Source organism: Poecilia formosa, unplaced genomic scaffold, assembly GCF_000485575.1.
Source record: "Poecilia formosa unplaced genomic scaffold, Poecilia_formosa-5.1.2 Scaffold278, whole genome shotgun sequence".
In the NCBI taxonomy this organism is placed as follows: domain Eukaryota; kingdom Metazoa; phylum Chordata; class Actinopteri; order Cyprinodontiformes; family Poeciliidae; genus Poecilia; species Poecilia formosa.
The window spans coordinates 752,857-770,754 of NW_006800217.1; the positions used below are offsets into that span (position 1 = coordinate 752,857).

The following is a 17,898-nucleotide window of genomic DNA, read 5'->3' on the forward strand; positions in this document are numbered from 1 at the left end:
AATTTATTTGGCAGATGGTGCTTAAATCAATATTTAAAATGCTTTTCCAAACAACAGTGTTGGAAGATGTAAGCGATTTTTGTGAAACTTAACACAGCAATGAAAGGAAGCGGTGTACGCGTATGTTTCCTAACAGTGGCTAAAGCTGCTGCTAGCTGGTTTACTCTCCGATCGAAGGCTGTTTATTATATACACAGTCAGAGAATGGTGGATTGACAATGAGTAATAACGGTTATCTAACACTTAAATGCTGTATTATTAAAGTTGATAAATAAAGTGAATCTCTAAACGTTACAGCACTGACAGAGCGGTGTATATTTTTCTTAACTGTGGCTAAAGCTGCTGCTAGCTGGTTTACTCTCCGGTCTGAGTCTGTTTATGTTATACAGAGTGAGAGAATGGTGAATTGACAATGAGTAATAACAGCTATCTAACACCTAAATGCTGTTATTAACCTTACCTTTTATTGTGTCCTTAAGATAATGAGTATTCGTGAATTTTTCAGTCAGGTTTCCTGAGGACTGTTGAACTGAGGCCGAAAGCGCCACTAGGCAGGCATTCACAATCGATCTACACACGGATCTCCTGTTTATTGACCAATAGAGAGCTGGACGTAGAAGCCTGCCCACCTCATTTACATATCGACGAAGCAGAAATACTGCGAGGAAATAATACAGAAATAAATACAGAAAACAATACAGAAATAAATACAGCAAATGGAAATATATATTTATGCTTTTATTTCTTATCAAAATATATATTTATTCTTTTACTTATATATTTCTACTTTTATTTTTATATTGATTCTTTTATTTATATATTTCTACTTTTATTTATATATTTATTCTTTTATTTATTTATGTTCGATATATATTTATTCTTTTATTTATTATTATGTCATTTTTGGTCCTCCATACCCACTAGCACATTTATTCTAGTGGTTTTTACCCAGAATGCCTTGCACTATCATCTGATTCCTGCTTTTGGAACACCATCTACAAAAACTCTTTGAAGAATTTTTTTTGAATAAGTCAGTTACAACATTATTTAATTTTCCGTTTGGGGTCAATACAGTATTTTTGAATTGAATTAAACCAAACTGAATAAAAAGACAGAAAAAAGCTGAAACTAAAGTCCAAACACCAGTGGATCATAATGAACTAAGATGATAACAGACTACAGTTGTTTTCCTCTCTTGTTTCAGTTGCCATTACCATATATTTAAAATATAATGTGTTTATTAGTTAGATTGGGAGCCATTCATTTTAGATCAGCATTTAAACTGGGCAAACTGTTGTTTTTTTTAAAACTTCACTTTGCTTCTAGTGTCATTTGGATGTTAATGAGCTGTAAATGAGTTGCTATGACGATGCTGCTGTGTCTTTGCACCATTTACTTAGAATTTGTCTCTGATTTTTTAACTAACCTATGGCAAAAGTGTTTTCTGTACATTTTGTGCTTTTTAAGAACAACAGCACACTGACAAGCAAAAAAGCTACAATCTAAGAAAGAATTTATTTTTGCGTGAATTAAAAAGCAATCTTCCATTTATCTACTTTCAGCAGGTAAAGACAATTACATCTCAGTAATGTTTGTTTTATGACGCAGAATTTCTGAAGAAAGCAGGTAACGCCTCAAGGGCTTTTCTAATGCTCACCCCTATTGTGTCCTAAATTACCGATCAAGTAAAGCTGCAAGCTCAAAACTCACACGGAAACCTCTAATCTGTGGTATATCAGTTCTGTTTAGTCTCACATCAGCTCATGCAAAGCTTTTAGTCCGTATGTCTGCCCATTTCCCTTCGGATTCAAAAGTCTCTCTGCATGGATTTTTTTTAAAATCGGTTAAATATAGACGGAGATCACACACACCAAAAATACAAGCTAAAAATAAAATCCCATCTGTAGCATGAAAACAAAAGGTCGAATCTTTTGATCTGCTGCAGTTTTCTTCTGTCAAAGTAGTGTGAAAACACACACACACACACACACACACACATAGCATTTCTCTGAAAGAGACCACAGCTAGCTTTCCACGAATGATACCGCTGATGGCTTCCCCTGTCATTCTGAGAACCGCCTGCTTATTGGGTGCTTGCGCGTCAGCTAGCGCCGCTCTCAACATCTGAAAATTACCGCCAAAAGAAAAGAGTTCTGCTTTCCTTACTGAGCAGGCCAGTGGACTGCAGAATGGACACTAAGCAAACATTCATCCTCCTTGGTTCAGCGTGATAGAACACAGAGCAGAGGAATACAGCAAGGTGGAAAGAAAAATGATACAAACGATTGTCTACTAAAGTCAGATTTTAGGTTTTGCAACAGATTCTTGATTGGATTTAGATCTGGACTTTGGACCATTGGAGCACATTAGTACTAAATGGTGGCACTCGATTTCAATTTTTTAATCATATTAATTGCTGGGTCTGTAGTTAATTAATCACAATTAGTGACATTTTAATCAAAAAACAATATATCTCAAAATAAACAATTCAAAAACCACTTTTGCTGCGAGAGTATTGAATAGACAAATGAGCTCAACAACAAAGATACTGATTGTTTTTAATTTGTTATTTAGGTTACTCCACAATCAGACATTAGCAATGTGGACATTAGCGTTGGGAAAGTCTGTGCTGATGCATCATGTTTAGCATCGAGATGCTAAGTTAGGCTAACTCCTTTAGCACAGTTTGAAAACAATGCTAATCGTTTCCGGTGTCCCATCAGATCGTTTTTTTGAAACAGAAATGAACCCCCATGGCTTCGTCTTTGATCGCTGTCTGTCGCTTCTGTGTCAGATTTACAGATCTACCACAATTAAAAATTAGCACAATTAATTGTGTTAAAAAAATTTACATGTTAAAACCTGCTTTATTAGTTAATCAAAATGAATTATGGTAAAGTCCTGGTCCTAATGAATGTGCTTCGTTTTTTTTTTTTTTTTGTTTTGTTTTTTTTGGGTACGTCTCTCAAATATTTGTACGTCCAGATATAAAACTGTTACCCAATATTCTTGGATAGAAAGCAAATATGAACAACCTTCCCTGTCTTTGCATGATGCTGCCACTGCCATGTTTCATCTTGGAGACGCTGTGTTCAGAGTTAGTTTTATTCCACACGGCCTTTTGCATGCATTCCACATTTAATGGGTTCCTGCAGTACTTCTTCTAGGTAGAACAGCAGAAGTCTTGTTACAGGCTAGCTTGTATTTTTTTTTCTTCTATTTTTTTTTTAAACCTGTCTGACCTCATTGAGTCAGCAGGGAGTGACCAACATCTCTAAATATCTTCCTATTTCTTCAAAATGTCAAGCTAGTTTATTCAAAATGTTTTCTGTGTCTGCCTGCACATCTGCATACCTCTTCTGTGGTATTGTTCGTTTAAAGGACTATCAAATGCAAATCCCCCTGACTTAGAAACAGAGCACAGAGCCGGATATTTGCATGGTGAGTCATTGTTACCCTGCAGAGTTCATTTGACTGCCTCAGTCCAGCACTGAGTCACCGCGAAGCTCGGGTCTGCAGAGTGAGCTAGCTTTCACATCTACACAGCAACACTACGTTTAGAAAAAGACACTTTCGATAACAAGTTTTTTTTTTTCTTGTCCACAAGAAGACCCCATGTGCGATAATGAGTCAGTGTCATTTCTTCTAAATGCATCTCAGTGGCAGGAACGCCACCGGCCCACTCGCGGCCGAAAGCTGATTGGCTCGTCTTCGACTCATTCCCGTAAGTCGAGAGCCGCAGCCTCATTTGTGTGATAGAGAAACAGAAATCAGAAGGGTTACGTAATCGGCCCCCTGCGCTTGTTCCACTTGCTGGACGCAGATCTCTTGGCTAATGCTGCCAGGAACTTCCTCTCACTCTCTCTGTCACTGTCTCCATCTGTACAGGCTTGTCTTCTCCTTATCTGCCTGATAAAGATGCAGGCACACATTCCTGTTCACACTTACAGGAAGGATGAACCGGAACTCATGGACGCGCTGGTTAGGCCTGTTACTTATGCTTTTGAGAAACGCAAACAATTTGGATTTATCAGCTATAAAATGTGGTCAAAGCATTATACATTGAAGAATGTATTAGATAACAACCTGGGCGGATAATTTTGAGGTAGTTACAGTATAAAGTTAATAATTTATGTTTAAATGAATCCAAATTGATTAAAAGATTACAAGCTGAATCGCACTAAATCAACCTTATTTGTAAATAAAGTCTTCTAAGTATTAAGCTGTTGACTTACTTTAAGTTTTAATTACATTATTGCCTATATCCAATCAGAATAGTCCATGCAAACAGTGGTGTTAATTGTTTTAAAAAGTCAGAAGAAATATCACAGGTGCATCTCAATACACCACCGGTCCCACTGGTGTTCTTTGATTGGATGAGGCGATGATGAACTGAACGTTTGTAGAAACATGCTGTTAGCGCCAAGCTAATGGCATGTTAGAGTAGATTTCTGCCATGTTACTACAGCTTCAGTCTGTTCTAACTGTAGTAAAGTAGTTATTTACTTTCGTTGGATATGCTTAACATCTTTCCCCTTAACGTGTTTCACATGTAGCAAATATTTCAACTCACTGTAGATTATTACTGTCATATGTTTGGTTTCCATGTGACAAGACACAGATTTTAGAACACACATGTAACCGTGTATTGTCCTGCATGTTGTGTGGATTGGTGGGAACAGGCTCAACACCATTGTGTGGTATTAATGTTTAGTGCATCAATAAGACTTTGTGGATGCACTAATATGGCCCTTTACTGAGCTTTCACTAATCAAATAAAGGTTTCATAAGTCACAAAATACATCTTGTGTGTTTAGTGTGGAATAAATTAGTTCATGTTCATTGAAGATTTTAAGCTAAGGCAAATTAAAGATGAACAAGATAGTAAACAATTAGATGGAATTTCCCTTTAGCCAAATCAGACGTCAACTTTAGCTCTGTAATATTTATGCATGATGCCATGTTGGTTTATGGAAAACTTTGTCAAAAGAACATATTTCAATAATGTATGACGCTTGCAGATATTGTATGCCAACCATTTCTCTTGATAATAAAGTTTTCTTTAAAGAAAACATATGAGTCATCTTTGAGTCAAGGCATGGTAGCTGTTAGCCTATGTAAGGCTAATAGCTAGCCTATCCAAAGCTGACACCAGCATGTTCAAGGCTACTGTTAAGTTATCAATGCTAATGGACAGCAGAGGAATTATGCAATCCAGTAAGGTGACCAGCTTAGGAATGTTAGTTGTTAGCCAGTCCAAGGCTAATGCTAACTTATCCAAGTTTAATGTTAGCCTATACATGCTAATGGACAGCAGAGGAAGTAGACAATCCAGTGGATGACCAGCCTTTTCCAAAGCTAATGTGAGTAGTATTCTTTTCATTTGCTAGCATCAACAGCTCAGGAAGCGGTGCTGGAATGTCATTAATCAGTAGCTAGCTTCAGAATGGATAAAGCATCATGTGACAAGGAAGCAGCCACTGGGAGCACGATAGTCTTAATCTAAGTCTGATATTAAGCCTTACTGCATTTATTAAAAATAATTAATTATATCGAACAGCTCGATTCAATGACAGTTCAGAGTAGCAGACAAACATTTCCAATTTCTTCTTTGATGCACCAAGACATTTCTGTTTTTGAAAAAAGATTATGCTTAAAGTGCTCTAAGTTTCCACATTCCTGAGAAGTATGATGTTATCACAACTTCCAAATAAGTTAAAAGACTTTAAAAATATATACGCAAATGCATTAGCACCAGAAATGGTAAACATAGCTGAATTAGATAATGCATAACAAAAATAAACAAACACCTACTGCAGGGCTTCACTTTTTTCCTTCTTATGTGCAACAGAGGGGCTTTTAGGGAAGCTGTTTTTAACAGAGCAGCATCAGAAGGGTCATTTGCATTGTTTTTCAGTAACCTTGGTTTAAAATCAAGATTTATGAACCATGCACCTTCTCAAAGCTTGTCTGAAACATCCAAGTGATTCATATCTAAGCTTTAATACCCAAAAATAAAATAAAAGCCAGTCTCCGTGTTGAAAAAACAAACTGAATTGCCACAATCCTCAGCAAGCTGCCAGTTCAAATTAAAAGCATCAGTTTCCTCCATAATTTCTCTCTCAACAAGGTCAGTTCAACCTCATAAAAGGAACACACAGGTACACACACACGCACGCACGCACGCACACGCACACACACAGGTATTGGCGCCTGATGTTGCTGGTCAGTAGTCGTATCACTCGGTCCAACAGAACTGAGGGTATGATGCTCCAGAAAGGTCGAGACAAACTGCCTCCTCATAAAGTTACAGTGTTCCTGATGTCCCTGCTCAGCTTCAGCCCACCTCTTCCTCATTGTTTGTCCAACTGATGATTCATCCTCTATATGTGTGTGTGGGGCATGAGGGGTGAGGAGGGGGGTCGCGCTGACCTGCCAGCGATAGTCATTCACATTTTAGGAGTAAATGTCAGATTGAGAAACTTTCTACCAATCAAAACTTTTGCCAAGTATTCAGTAAAAGGAGTATCACTTGGTCTAACTAGGGGAGAATTTTTTTTATCTTTAAAGTAGACCAGTGCCTATTTGTAGCTCAATACTTGAGGACTTGCATATTTGAAGATTTTTCTGTGGAATTATTTGTGCCTGTTTTCTATATTTTCCTGAATTCTTTGTAAAGCTTATTTTAGATATTCAAAAAAGAAAAAAAAGTTCAGCTATTTACCTCTCTGTTTATTTTACAATTAACACACTACTTTGTGTTGAAGTAAAAACTTAAATACATCAAAGTTTGTAAAGTGTGAAAATATAATTGCTACAAAATGCTTTACACGTTGACGTGGATTTGATACCACATATATTAAAAACATAATAACTGAGCAAGGAAAATACCTCCAGGCGTCAAAATTAAAACCTTGTTGTTTGCTGATGCATACAGACAATTAAAGGTGGTTAAATAGAAAATGAGTGCACATGTTTTGACCAGACACGGAGGGATGTAATGTTTGGGCAGATGCACAAAGCTGTTGCAGTTTCAAAACTGGATTTCTCAACAGCACATGACTTGTCTGGTTCTGTTTCGCCTCAGTGATGAAATGCAGCTCGGTCCAATCCTACATAGCTTCTTTTTGTACTGTCACACCTCAAACAGCTTCCAGTCAAGCTGCGAAACTGGACAGGATAAAGTGATAGTAGTTAATTAAATCATCAAGAAATGTTTCTCAAATGAACACTTTACACATTCATCTGGTATTTGTCGTTGAGGCAAACCGTTCCATATTTGGATATGGATTAAACTCCTTCCTTCCACCGTCCTCTGCTTGATCTGATTACCTTTCTCATTTATAGCTGCATGTTAAAGTGAGTATTTGTTTTCTTATGCCTCATTATACCAAATGTGCCTGAATAGCTATTAATTCATTGAACACACAAATTCAACAATCAACAAAAAAGGTTGAAAACAAAACAAAATTGTCATAGAGCAGCTGACCGCTAGCTACTGACGATGCTAAAGTTAGCGTTTGTGTTTTTATTGAGTCTGCACTGCATTTGATCATTTACAGTTCAAAATTCATACAGATTCTATAAAAAATTTGAATTTTCTTTTTCATAAATAGTTTTTGTGCTAGAATGTTACTGCTGTCAAAAACGACAAAGAAGACAGGCTCCACCACGGCGCTCACAGCAACACAGTTCATAAAAAGTTGTTTTCTTTGCAACATGTTGAATCCATTGCTCTTCTGTAGTCACTCTCAGGTATAAGGGGCTTGTCACTCCAACGCCTGAATAATGACTGACGGATGATGAGCGCTGGCACCATGGCTGGGATATTAATATATTTGAATACAACTGTCTGATTGAATTTTGACTGAGCTGCCATAATTTTTAATGACTTATTGCATGAACAAGCTTATTCACATGTGATTTTAATTTAATTTCTTATATAATGGAAATACTGCAACTGCAAATTATTTTTTTTTTTTCAGTGTAGTAATCTAGACAAAGACTTGTGCACATTTGTAATGGATACACAGCTGGTATAGGGTCATACTTGACAATGAAGAAATGTCTTATGAGGTACAACTACAAACCAATGAATCTCGGTGCAGCCTTGGTTTCTTTATAGACAAATATTTATTGTCCTGCACACTTTATACATACAATACCAGAGAAACAAAAGTAACAACACAACAATACACTGCAGTTTCACTGAGCCTCACCCATAGCTAACTGAAAGACCAAAACAAAAACTTATAATTGGAAGTAGTCATCCTTTTATTAGTGTTGCTTCTTTTGTCACAGTGTTAATGATAGACATGGATACGCTACATCCAAAAATAGAGCTTTCTTAGGTAGCTCCAGTTTTTACCAACTATTTGTCCTGCAAAAAAAGAAAGCAGCAGAGCATAAAATGTACTAATAAAAAGATGATTCACACCTTTTCTTCATGAGCCGCTTTGCTTCACTGAATGGGAATGCTTTCCTGTGTTTTCATGTGTGAGTAAATCCATCTGTCATTCTTACTCAGCTTACAGTCCCACGAAGGCCGTTCTGTTGTTGACTTTGTTTTCACATTTTTGTGAATGACTCAGCTGTGTAATGGGAGAGGGAGGGCGAGGCAGGGCAGCTTTCTGCCCCACCTCAGCGCTCTCTCAACAGTCAGAGTGGATCCCACGGTTCCGTGGCCTTCCGTGGTCGCATCGCTCCTGCAAGCCTGAACAGAGCGGGACAACGAGGCCTGTGTAAACACAGAGTACCACCATGTTGGGCAACTGAACCTGGTGCAATATTTGTTTCCCGCATAGATCACTCATTGCTGATAAAAGACATTACTGAGTAAATAACTGTCATTTTGAACATTCATGTGTATGAGTGACTTCTCCTCCTAGAATGAAAGCAAACCAAAAAGTTTTTGCAAAAGGTTTTAATTGTTGTTATTACTGTTTCAGTGGTAAAATATAATACCAGACAAATGGAAGTTCTGACAATGAATAACTCATTAATTTGGCAGGTTTCAACCCTTTATATGTGAATTGTGACATCAACTTGAAATAAAAATTCCCAAACAGAAAATAAGCATCAGGTAGCAAGTTTACATAAACCAGCAACTAGCTTGATCAACAATTGTCCTTATTTGTCTTCAGCTACATTAGTCATAGCAGTAAAACGAAATCATTATTCCTTGTCCTAACAGGTTTTGACAAACTTTGCGGTCTCATAAAATCTTTACTACTTCTTCCAAATGCAGGGCAAGAAAGAAATTATTTGTATTTGGGGTTTTTTTCTGTGTTGTAACAATGTTTCATGGCAACAAATCTAAGGCAGAAAAGCTAATTTAATTCTCTTTAAATGGTGCCACGTTTGTAAAGAGAATACGTTTGTGGGTTCAGCGAGAGTTTCATGTAAGGGCTGTGTCTTGGAGAAGGCTTCCCAAAATCTCTGCTAATGCCAAACTGCTACTGGCGAAGGCGGTTTGATGGTTGACATCATCAGACATAACTGGAGGAAGTTTCAGTGCACAGAGATATAAGATTCTGCATCTAGTGGAAGACCCATTTCCCCTCTCTGTGGGAATGGAAGCTGTTTGAGATGTCATGTCTCGCCCCTACCTACAGGACTTTGGATTGGTGAGGATGGTTTGATCTTGTAGCCTGGGACTGCTGTTCAATCTAATGCTGGTTAGGTACCTTTGCCAGTATCGCTTTTTCCTTCAGGACTGCATTAATTCTTCATGGCATAGATTCAACATGGTGTCAGAAACTTTCCACATTGGCTTCATAGTATCACGCTGTTCTTGTAGGTTCTCCCATAATTAAATCTCAAAGACGCTTCAATGTGAAGAGCATTTTGAGATGATTCAAGCTCTGTCAGATGGCAAATGATCCTGCTGGAAGTAACCATCAGCAGATGGGTCATAAAGGGATGGACGTGTTTAGCAACAATATTCTGGTAGGCAGTAGGATTTAATTGAAGCATAACTGTTGCTAAGTAACTCAAAGTGTGCCAAGAACATCTCATTCCACACCAGTTTACCACCAGCAGCAGCCTGAGCCAGTTATCCCTTGTGCGTGTGAGGACTGAGGTAAACATAGAGGACTATGGTAAATGATACAAGTCTTATGTTTGTGGGGTCGGTTGGACCCCATTTCTACATACAAGGGTTAAACAAAGCCGGATGGATCCATGCTTTGATGTTCTTTGGACCAGATTCTGTCCTTCTAAATGTTGCAGCTGAGAATGAGACTCATCAGACCAGCTAATGTTTTCCACTTGTTTTGCTGTGCCTGTTTGAATTGTAGCCTTAGTTTCCTTGGATTCACTGACGGGAGTGGTATCCGTTGTGGTCTCCTGCTGCTGCAGCCCATCTGCGTCGAGGTTTGATGGTATTCTCCACACTTTGGTTGTAGTAAATGTTTGTTTTTTTGAACTAGGGTTACCTTTCCATCATCTCAGACCTGTCTAGCCATTCTCATCTGACCTCTACAACTCATTAAAAAAATTGATTGGTAGAGTTATGGAAGACAGCCTTAATTTTAACACTACTTAACGGTGGGTACTATGCATTTTTCGTAGTACCCACCTTTTTAGCCATTTATGCCATTTTTAGCACAATCAAGTAACTGTGTTATCTTTAGTGGTCATGAAAATGCTGTAGAGATTTGACTTTGCATCATATCCATATCTGACACTTTGAAATCTGCCTCTGTCTCTTTAAGAATCTCCTACTAACCGCGTGTGCTGCAAACAACCCAATGGTGAATAGGCCCACCACGTCTATGCCAGCAATAAAATGTTGGTAACACTTTATTTGAAGGGGGTTGAATAAGACTGACATGACACTTTCATTAACATGACATAACATGACTTTTGTCATAAAGCGTCATTCGGTAAATTATGACACTTTTAATACAAAGTTAACATTATCCAAAATGTCTTTGTTATGACAATTTGACATTAACCAGGAAATCATTACTGTTTAAACTTTACCTTTAATAACATAAAGTTACCTAATTTTTAAAGTGCAATCAGTAATACTTTTATAACAAATTTATATCAGTAATGATTTCTTGGTTAATGTCAAATTGTCATAACAAAGACATTTTGAATAATGTCAACTTTGTATTAAAAGTGTCATAATTTACCGAATGATGCTTTATGACAACAGTCATGTTATGTCATGTTAATGAAAGTGTCATGTCAGTCTTATTCAACCCCCTTCAAATAAAGTGTTACCAAAATGTCTTAAACATTTCTCTCTCTGACTTTATTGCTCAATATCTGGAGGCGTGGCTAACACAGTCTGAATTGACATTGTTCACTTCTTCCGCTGCAATTGCCAAACTGCAGTCATAGGCAGGTTGCAAATTTAAAACATTACGGAATGTTGACATTGTTCACAACTCCTTCTGTTCACTGAATGAAATTTAACTTGAGAAATTGAGCTCCAAGGGAGAAGGAGGAGTGAGGAGAGATGAGAATCAAGCAGAATTTCCCAGAAAGGTAATGGCTTGGCTACCTAGCTGGCAACAAAGCCAAATGTGTTGTGAGGGTAGTATTAAAAGAACTAGAAAAACATTTCAGCCATGTCTCTAGAACAGTGAACAAGTGCTGAGGAAATGTTGATTCAAAGTCTCAATGAGTTTAAAACCAGCAGCTTTTACTGCACTCGTAGGCAGCCATCCAAACCCCAGCAGTGTGAACGGGCTTCATTTGGATCCGGGCCAGATTATCTCAAAGCCCTTGAGAAACACAGATGACCACAGTTCTCTGCTTTCTGCCAGAGGAAAACAAATAAAAAGGAACCTTCAAACCCAGAATGAAATGAGGACTTTTATGACTGGAGCTTTTCATCAAACACCCTCCAACATCCTCTTCTCTGTTATTTGTCTTTGTTATTTTCAGTGAGTATTTTTCCCAGGCCTGGCTGGGAACTGTGGGAGTCCAAAACCTGACCGTGGTTACTCAGCGGCTCAGTGTTTGACTCCAGGATGCTTGCTGGGTTTCCAGGGTAGTGGGAGTAACTTGTCTGCACCGGGGGGTGACCCTGACTTTCTCTGTGACGGTTCCCTGAGCAGCTGATAGGCTGCGGAAGGGGGAGGCAGCGGATCCTTGAAACTGAAAGGTTATGGGAAGGGAAGGTTTAGGAGGTTCAAATAAGTGGTTCCGGGCAGAATTACCCCACAAAAAAGTTCTGCTAGCTATTGTGGATGGTTTGTTTTTAGCTCATGTTGTGTCTCTGGGTTTTCACAGCAAATGTCCATTTATCTCATTATGTTACCAAAGAGTTTGAGAAATGTTTTCAATCTGGCATTGTTCACTGTGCAATAAGCTAGTCAACTAACCCCTTTAAATTTCCTTTAAAGGGGCAGTATATATTTGTGAGCTTTCCATCATGTTATAACATTATCTAGCTGCTAAAAGAACATACCAGGAATGTTGCCTAAATTCTTTCATCCATGTGTGAGAAATCCTTTAATCTCCATGGCAACCATTAAGCTGTGCAAAACACCTGGATGGACCTAGCGCCACCTTCAAGCTTCAAACTTCCAACTCCTGGAGCTCCCCTTCTCCACTCAGCTCCTTCAGACTAGCCAGCAGCAATTAGCAAACACCTGGTGGACCTGTGTCTGCTGAGCTCATCTTACAAGCTACTTCTCAGAGCAACGCTGGTAAAAATGTTGTTAAATGGTTAATAGAGGAGTTGTGTTGTGATGACTTCCTGAAGACAGAGTTTCAGAAAGAGCAGAAGCTTCTTAAAAAGACAGAGACTCAATTTCAAGGTGTTAAATCAATTTCTTTTAAGCCTTGTTTGACATATACAGTGTTTTAATTAGTGAAGGTAACAGAGTGTCTTGATTGTGCTATAAAATTGCACTAAGTGCCTGGAAAAAAAGATAATACTGACCCTTTAAGGTACATGTGATGTTTGAACTATTAAAACAGGAGGCTATCTTCATTTTTAGAGGGGATCTCAACATGTCATGGATTTCTTCTGTGAATACTGTTGGTTCATCATACCATTTACTTCCTCTTCACAACTAAAAGCTACTCTGTGTTTGTTTATTAAATAAACGTCTAATAAAACAATGAGTACTGCATACATTGGAAGGGTTGGTCTGCCTGGAACATTTGAGAAATTCCTGTGTTTTATTCTAGTACAAGAGTCTAATAAGTAGCTTCAGTTCTAGAAGGGAACATTTAATTCTGATGAGACAGAACCACAAATAGCTTAGGACCACATCAAATGCATTCAGGTATGTCAGATCTGAGGAATAGTCAATAACCTGAGGGCTGAACCACCCACCAGGGGGAAACGGCCAGACTGGGTCAGCAGGGAGGATTTTTTTTGGGAGCCCAGTCAGGATTTAGGTGTTAAACCAGATGGGATTAGGAAGAGAAATCTTGTGCAGGTCAGCCCCTCTTTCAGCGTCCATCCCTCTGTGAGAACCGTGCTGGATGCTGTGGGAGTGCCGCATTCCTCCCAACCTGACTCACCACTCTGCACACCGCGCCGGTTTCTGCCAAGATCTGTTAGCCAAGGGACGCTAGAATGCTCCCACTCCCTGTCATCTGAGGACAAACAGTCCCAATCAAAAGAGGATCTGGACTTGCAGGGGAAAAAAGTGACCATAAAGGGGAGGAGAACATGCAGTTTAGATCAATAATTTGCTCCAGGAATGGTGAACTGTGATCAGGCTTCTGTGTGTTCTCCATGTCGTAGTATTTGTCAGTTCTACTGAAAAGTGGAACATGTTTTCTTTTGATGGCATTGTGAAACGGAACACGGTGTATTATTGCCTCCAGCTACAGTAATTCCTACTCTGTACAGTTCCAGGCTTTTGCCAAATAGAATTACTTTCACAATAAGCAGTTGTTATTGCCTTGCCAAGAGCTTGCAAGTAGCAACAGCGACAATGATGATGATGATGACGGTGATGAAAAGGTTGGGTGAACAGACCAACGGCACAGTGAGCAAGATGAAAAATGTGATTAGCCAGGCTCAAATGGAATTAAATCTTTCCACCTTTTGCACAGTTTTTTTTTTTCGTTTGTTTTCTCTTCGTCCAGCTCTTCCTGTGTGTCATAACAAATATTTGTCATAACCTCTCCGCCCACGTGCATTCCCACTCGCCCCTCCCTCCCAGCCTGGCTGGCTTCCCGTAAAGACGCTGCCTCTCACACTTCCTCATTCCTGAAAACCCAATAAAGAGCAGTGGTGTGGCAACGCTCAAGCTTCTGCCTGCAACCGCCGCCTGCAGGGGCAATGATCTCCAGCATCTCGAGATGAGCTACTTGGGAAAGACGGATGACGAGCCGGAGGCTTTTTCAAGTTGTTTGTTGTCGATCATCGAGCTGATTTATGATTTATGGTCGATGACGCAGTGTGCAGAAAAAAAAGAAAAAAAATACAGGTGCAATAAACAGGTTTCACATGAGCAAGTGCGTTATAATCCCTTTTATGAATCACGTAGAACAACATAGGCAGGTGTAATCTTGTTGCAGAGTAACAGAAAACGTATAGGAACACAACTATCGCTTTCTTTTCCATGGAATCCCATAATTCCACGTGGATGGTATTCCCACGATTCTCTGTTTTAACGGTTCCAGCATCTCTAAGGAACACACGAGGTGGAAATTGGCATTTGTTCAATTCAGTTGATCTATATAGTTCCAACTAAATTAAATAACATCTTGTTCAAGCACGTGCACACTCACGTTTGTATTTCTACCCATGTTAAGACTTTGCATTGACCTCCATTCATTTCAGTAACTGCATTTATGCCTAAACAGACATTTACCTTTACCCTAAACATTACTAGTCTATTCATAACCATAACCTTAACTAAAACTGAATTCACACCTTACCTCTAAACCTGACCAGCTATTGGTTTCCATAGGGCCCATTGGTCTTCAGAAGGTTAGTAAATATGTCAGAAATAGAATAGCTACAGAACTACACACACTCATACACAGTTCTCTAACTTTGCAGGGACTTTCCATTGACTTTAATTTATTAAATCATCCCTAACACAAACCTTGACCTCAGTTCACTCCTTAGTCCTAAAACAGCACTTTGTTGTGGAGTCTTTGGTCTCCATGTGTTAGGAAAAGGGTCCTTGTAATGTATCAAATACCACTGATCACACACACACACACACACACACAGAGACACACACACTGTGGATATAAAAAGTTAAGCACTTTAGTAGAAACGTCAGTTTTGTGACATATAAGACAATGATTGCCTTACACCTTTTATGTGACCTATCTACTTTACATTCATTTGAAAACAAAACATTTTTTAAAAAATGGAAAAAAGCTGTGGTGTCCTGTTTACATTAATGTGCACAACCTTAAACTAATAAGTTACTGTGTTGAAGCACCTTTTGGGTTTTTTCCAGCGTCGAGTTGTTGAGCAGAGTGAATATCTGCTCATTTGCCACAACTGTAAAGTTAAAAGTAGTCGCAAAAATCTTATCTCTTCTTACGAAAAAAGCTAAAACAATTCTATTGTAAAAACTAAATACTCAAAATTAAAACTTATGCAAAAAATTTGGTTATTAAAAGATGAATAGCTTTTATTGTTGCTTAAATTTTCCATTTCAAGATCACTTTAATTTCATTTATTTATTTTCTGATCAGTGCTAATGTCCTTTTAATTTGATTTAAAGATATATCACCATCAGGCTGGTGAAATAAATCTGTGCCATTCTTGAATTGTGTAGTAGGTCCAAATTAAATCATTCCAAGGGCCACATAAGGGCCCGCACTTTGGACACCCGTGGGTTAATAAGTTTCTCTATTTCGTCCAGGATGTCCAGCTGGAGAAATGTCCATATTTGGGCATAAGGAAGTTGCAAATCAAATTCAACTATATGGGTGAATTCAAGTTCTATGAATAACAGTAATTGAAGAAGATAACTTCAAACTCTACAAAATATATCTGGTGACACTCTATCTATCTATCTATGTATGTATGTATGTATGTATGGATGTATGGATGGATGGATGGATGTTTAATCAAACTGAGCTTGTGTGATGTGGTTTTTGTGTTTTTGCTCTTTTAAACTTGAGTTCCTGTTTTCATCTAAATGAAAGGGAGCTCTTGATTTAGAAATTGATGACCTTTTAGCGGTTTTAACTGTTTCAAAAAGAACCCTTATTTCCGGCCTTTTTTATCTAGGACTCATTTCCACAGAACTGGCCTCACTTTTCTTAGACTACAGGAAGTGACACGGCAACTCCAGGAAGCAGCGACAAAAATGTAACAAGAAGCTGCTTATGCAAAACCTATGTTTATCTTTTAACTTGCAAATAAACTGCATGTCATTCTACTATTTTTTATTTGCTTATTTCTATTTGCTATTTTACTGACTCATTGTGTCCTAGTCTTTAGAGGAGTGGGTTTTTGATGCGGCCCTTTTTCAGTTAGTCTCACACAGATGTAAGAAAATGGATCAAACTGTAGTGATCTCAACCAACCTAAACTAGAAATGAACAGGTTTTAATTCATAATTCTGTTTTAAATTCTGAGTGTTTCAGTGCACCTAAAACTGAAACTTCACTTTGTCATTCTTGGAAAAACAAGCTAATTTAGCTCTATTATGACTTGAATTTCTATTCAGTAATTTGTTTGCAATGTTTCATTCGTTTGTTTTTGTGTTAAATAAAAATGAAAAGTTTATCAAAAATATTGCACAAATGTAAGAATGCCTATTTCCATTACAAATGTGAGCAAATCTTTGTAGACATTCTGCTAATGTCAGAAAGACACACATTCCACACAAATAGCAGAGTTTCTATTAAATGAAAATTTAATTAAAATCCCATGTAGATAAGTTGGTACATGGAATAAATGGCTAAAAATCATAGCAGCGTTGGCTGTAAAGAGACACAGGACATAAAATTCATGCATGCTGCTGGTGCTCATCCATCAGAGAATGACAAGCCGTTTATACTTGGCACTGGGTACCTGTGAGAGGTTTTAATTGTAGTCAGCGATTTTACAGAAGAGCTACAGATTCAACATGTTCAATTAAAACATAAAATTCTCAAAAGATTCTCCTAAAATCAAACCACCATCCTCCTACTACTTCCTGTTGCCTTCTTTGTCATTTCTGCCAACGGTAATGTCCAGCTGTTGATCATGTGACTTGTATGATGTGAAGTAATTGTTTCCATTGCTGTTTTGTGAAATAAATCTCAATACAGCTGAAAAACCACCTTATCCTTTTTATCCTTTTTGGATTTTTTTCCCTGAAATTGCCGCGTTTCCATTAAGCAAATTTATTTCAATTTGTGCAATTTCATGGTTCATGGAAATGCAGCTAGTGTCTGCATTGCTGCTATGTTTGGAATATTAGAAGTGTACAATAAACGTACAATAATACATCATTTTAAAACCGATTATATGTCAATATTGATCATTTCGACAACTGAAGGACCTGCTGAGCACAGAGCATGAGATAAAGCCACATTCTCCCTGAGTGACCACTTCAGTCAGAATCTTAATGACTTAAACTTGCAACCTGGAAACCCAAAAATAACTCGCACCCTTTTCTCTGACTTATTTTTCACACTTTTGCATTCTCACTGCTGCTTTTAAACGTCCTGGCAGTAAATGAAAACAATGTGATGGATTTCCTGCTGACACGCTGCCGGACAAACAGGCTTTCCGGCTTCAGGCCTGATAGTAACTGCTGAGTACGGACGAGGCTGTCGGTGGATGCTGACCATCAGTTATACACAAACCCCCCCTCTCCTCACCCCTGACTGTACTCCATGAACTTTCCAGAGAGCTGTTTGTGAATCGGTCGTTTTCAGTAGAGGAAACTGGGGATTATGAGATTGGTGATTATACACTAATAAAGAACTGGAGAAGGTACAAAAACAGGAACC

At 38.3% G+C, this 17,898-nt stretch overlaps 1 long non-coding RNA gene across 1 annotated transcript in view; it reads right to left on the minus strand.

The window, feature by feature from the left end:
- The window catches only part of LOC107838554 (uncharacterized), a 20,050-nt gene extending 2,548 nt beyond the window's left edge, over positions 1 to 17,502 (minus strand). The window contains exons 1-2 of the long non-coding RNA XR_001664639.1: positions 17,492 to 17,502; positions 17,091 to 17,096 (exon numbers count right to left, since the gene is read on the minus strand). This is a non-coding gene — a long non-coding RNA (uncharacterized LOC107838554). The remainder of the gene's footprint in view (positions 1 to 17,090; positions 17,097 to 17,491) is intronic.
- Between the last annotated feature and the right edge of the window lie 396 nt (positions 17,503 to 17,898).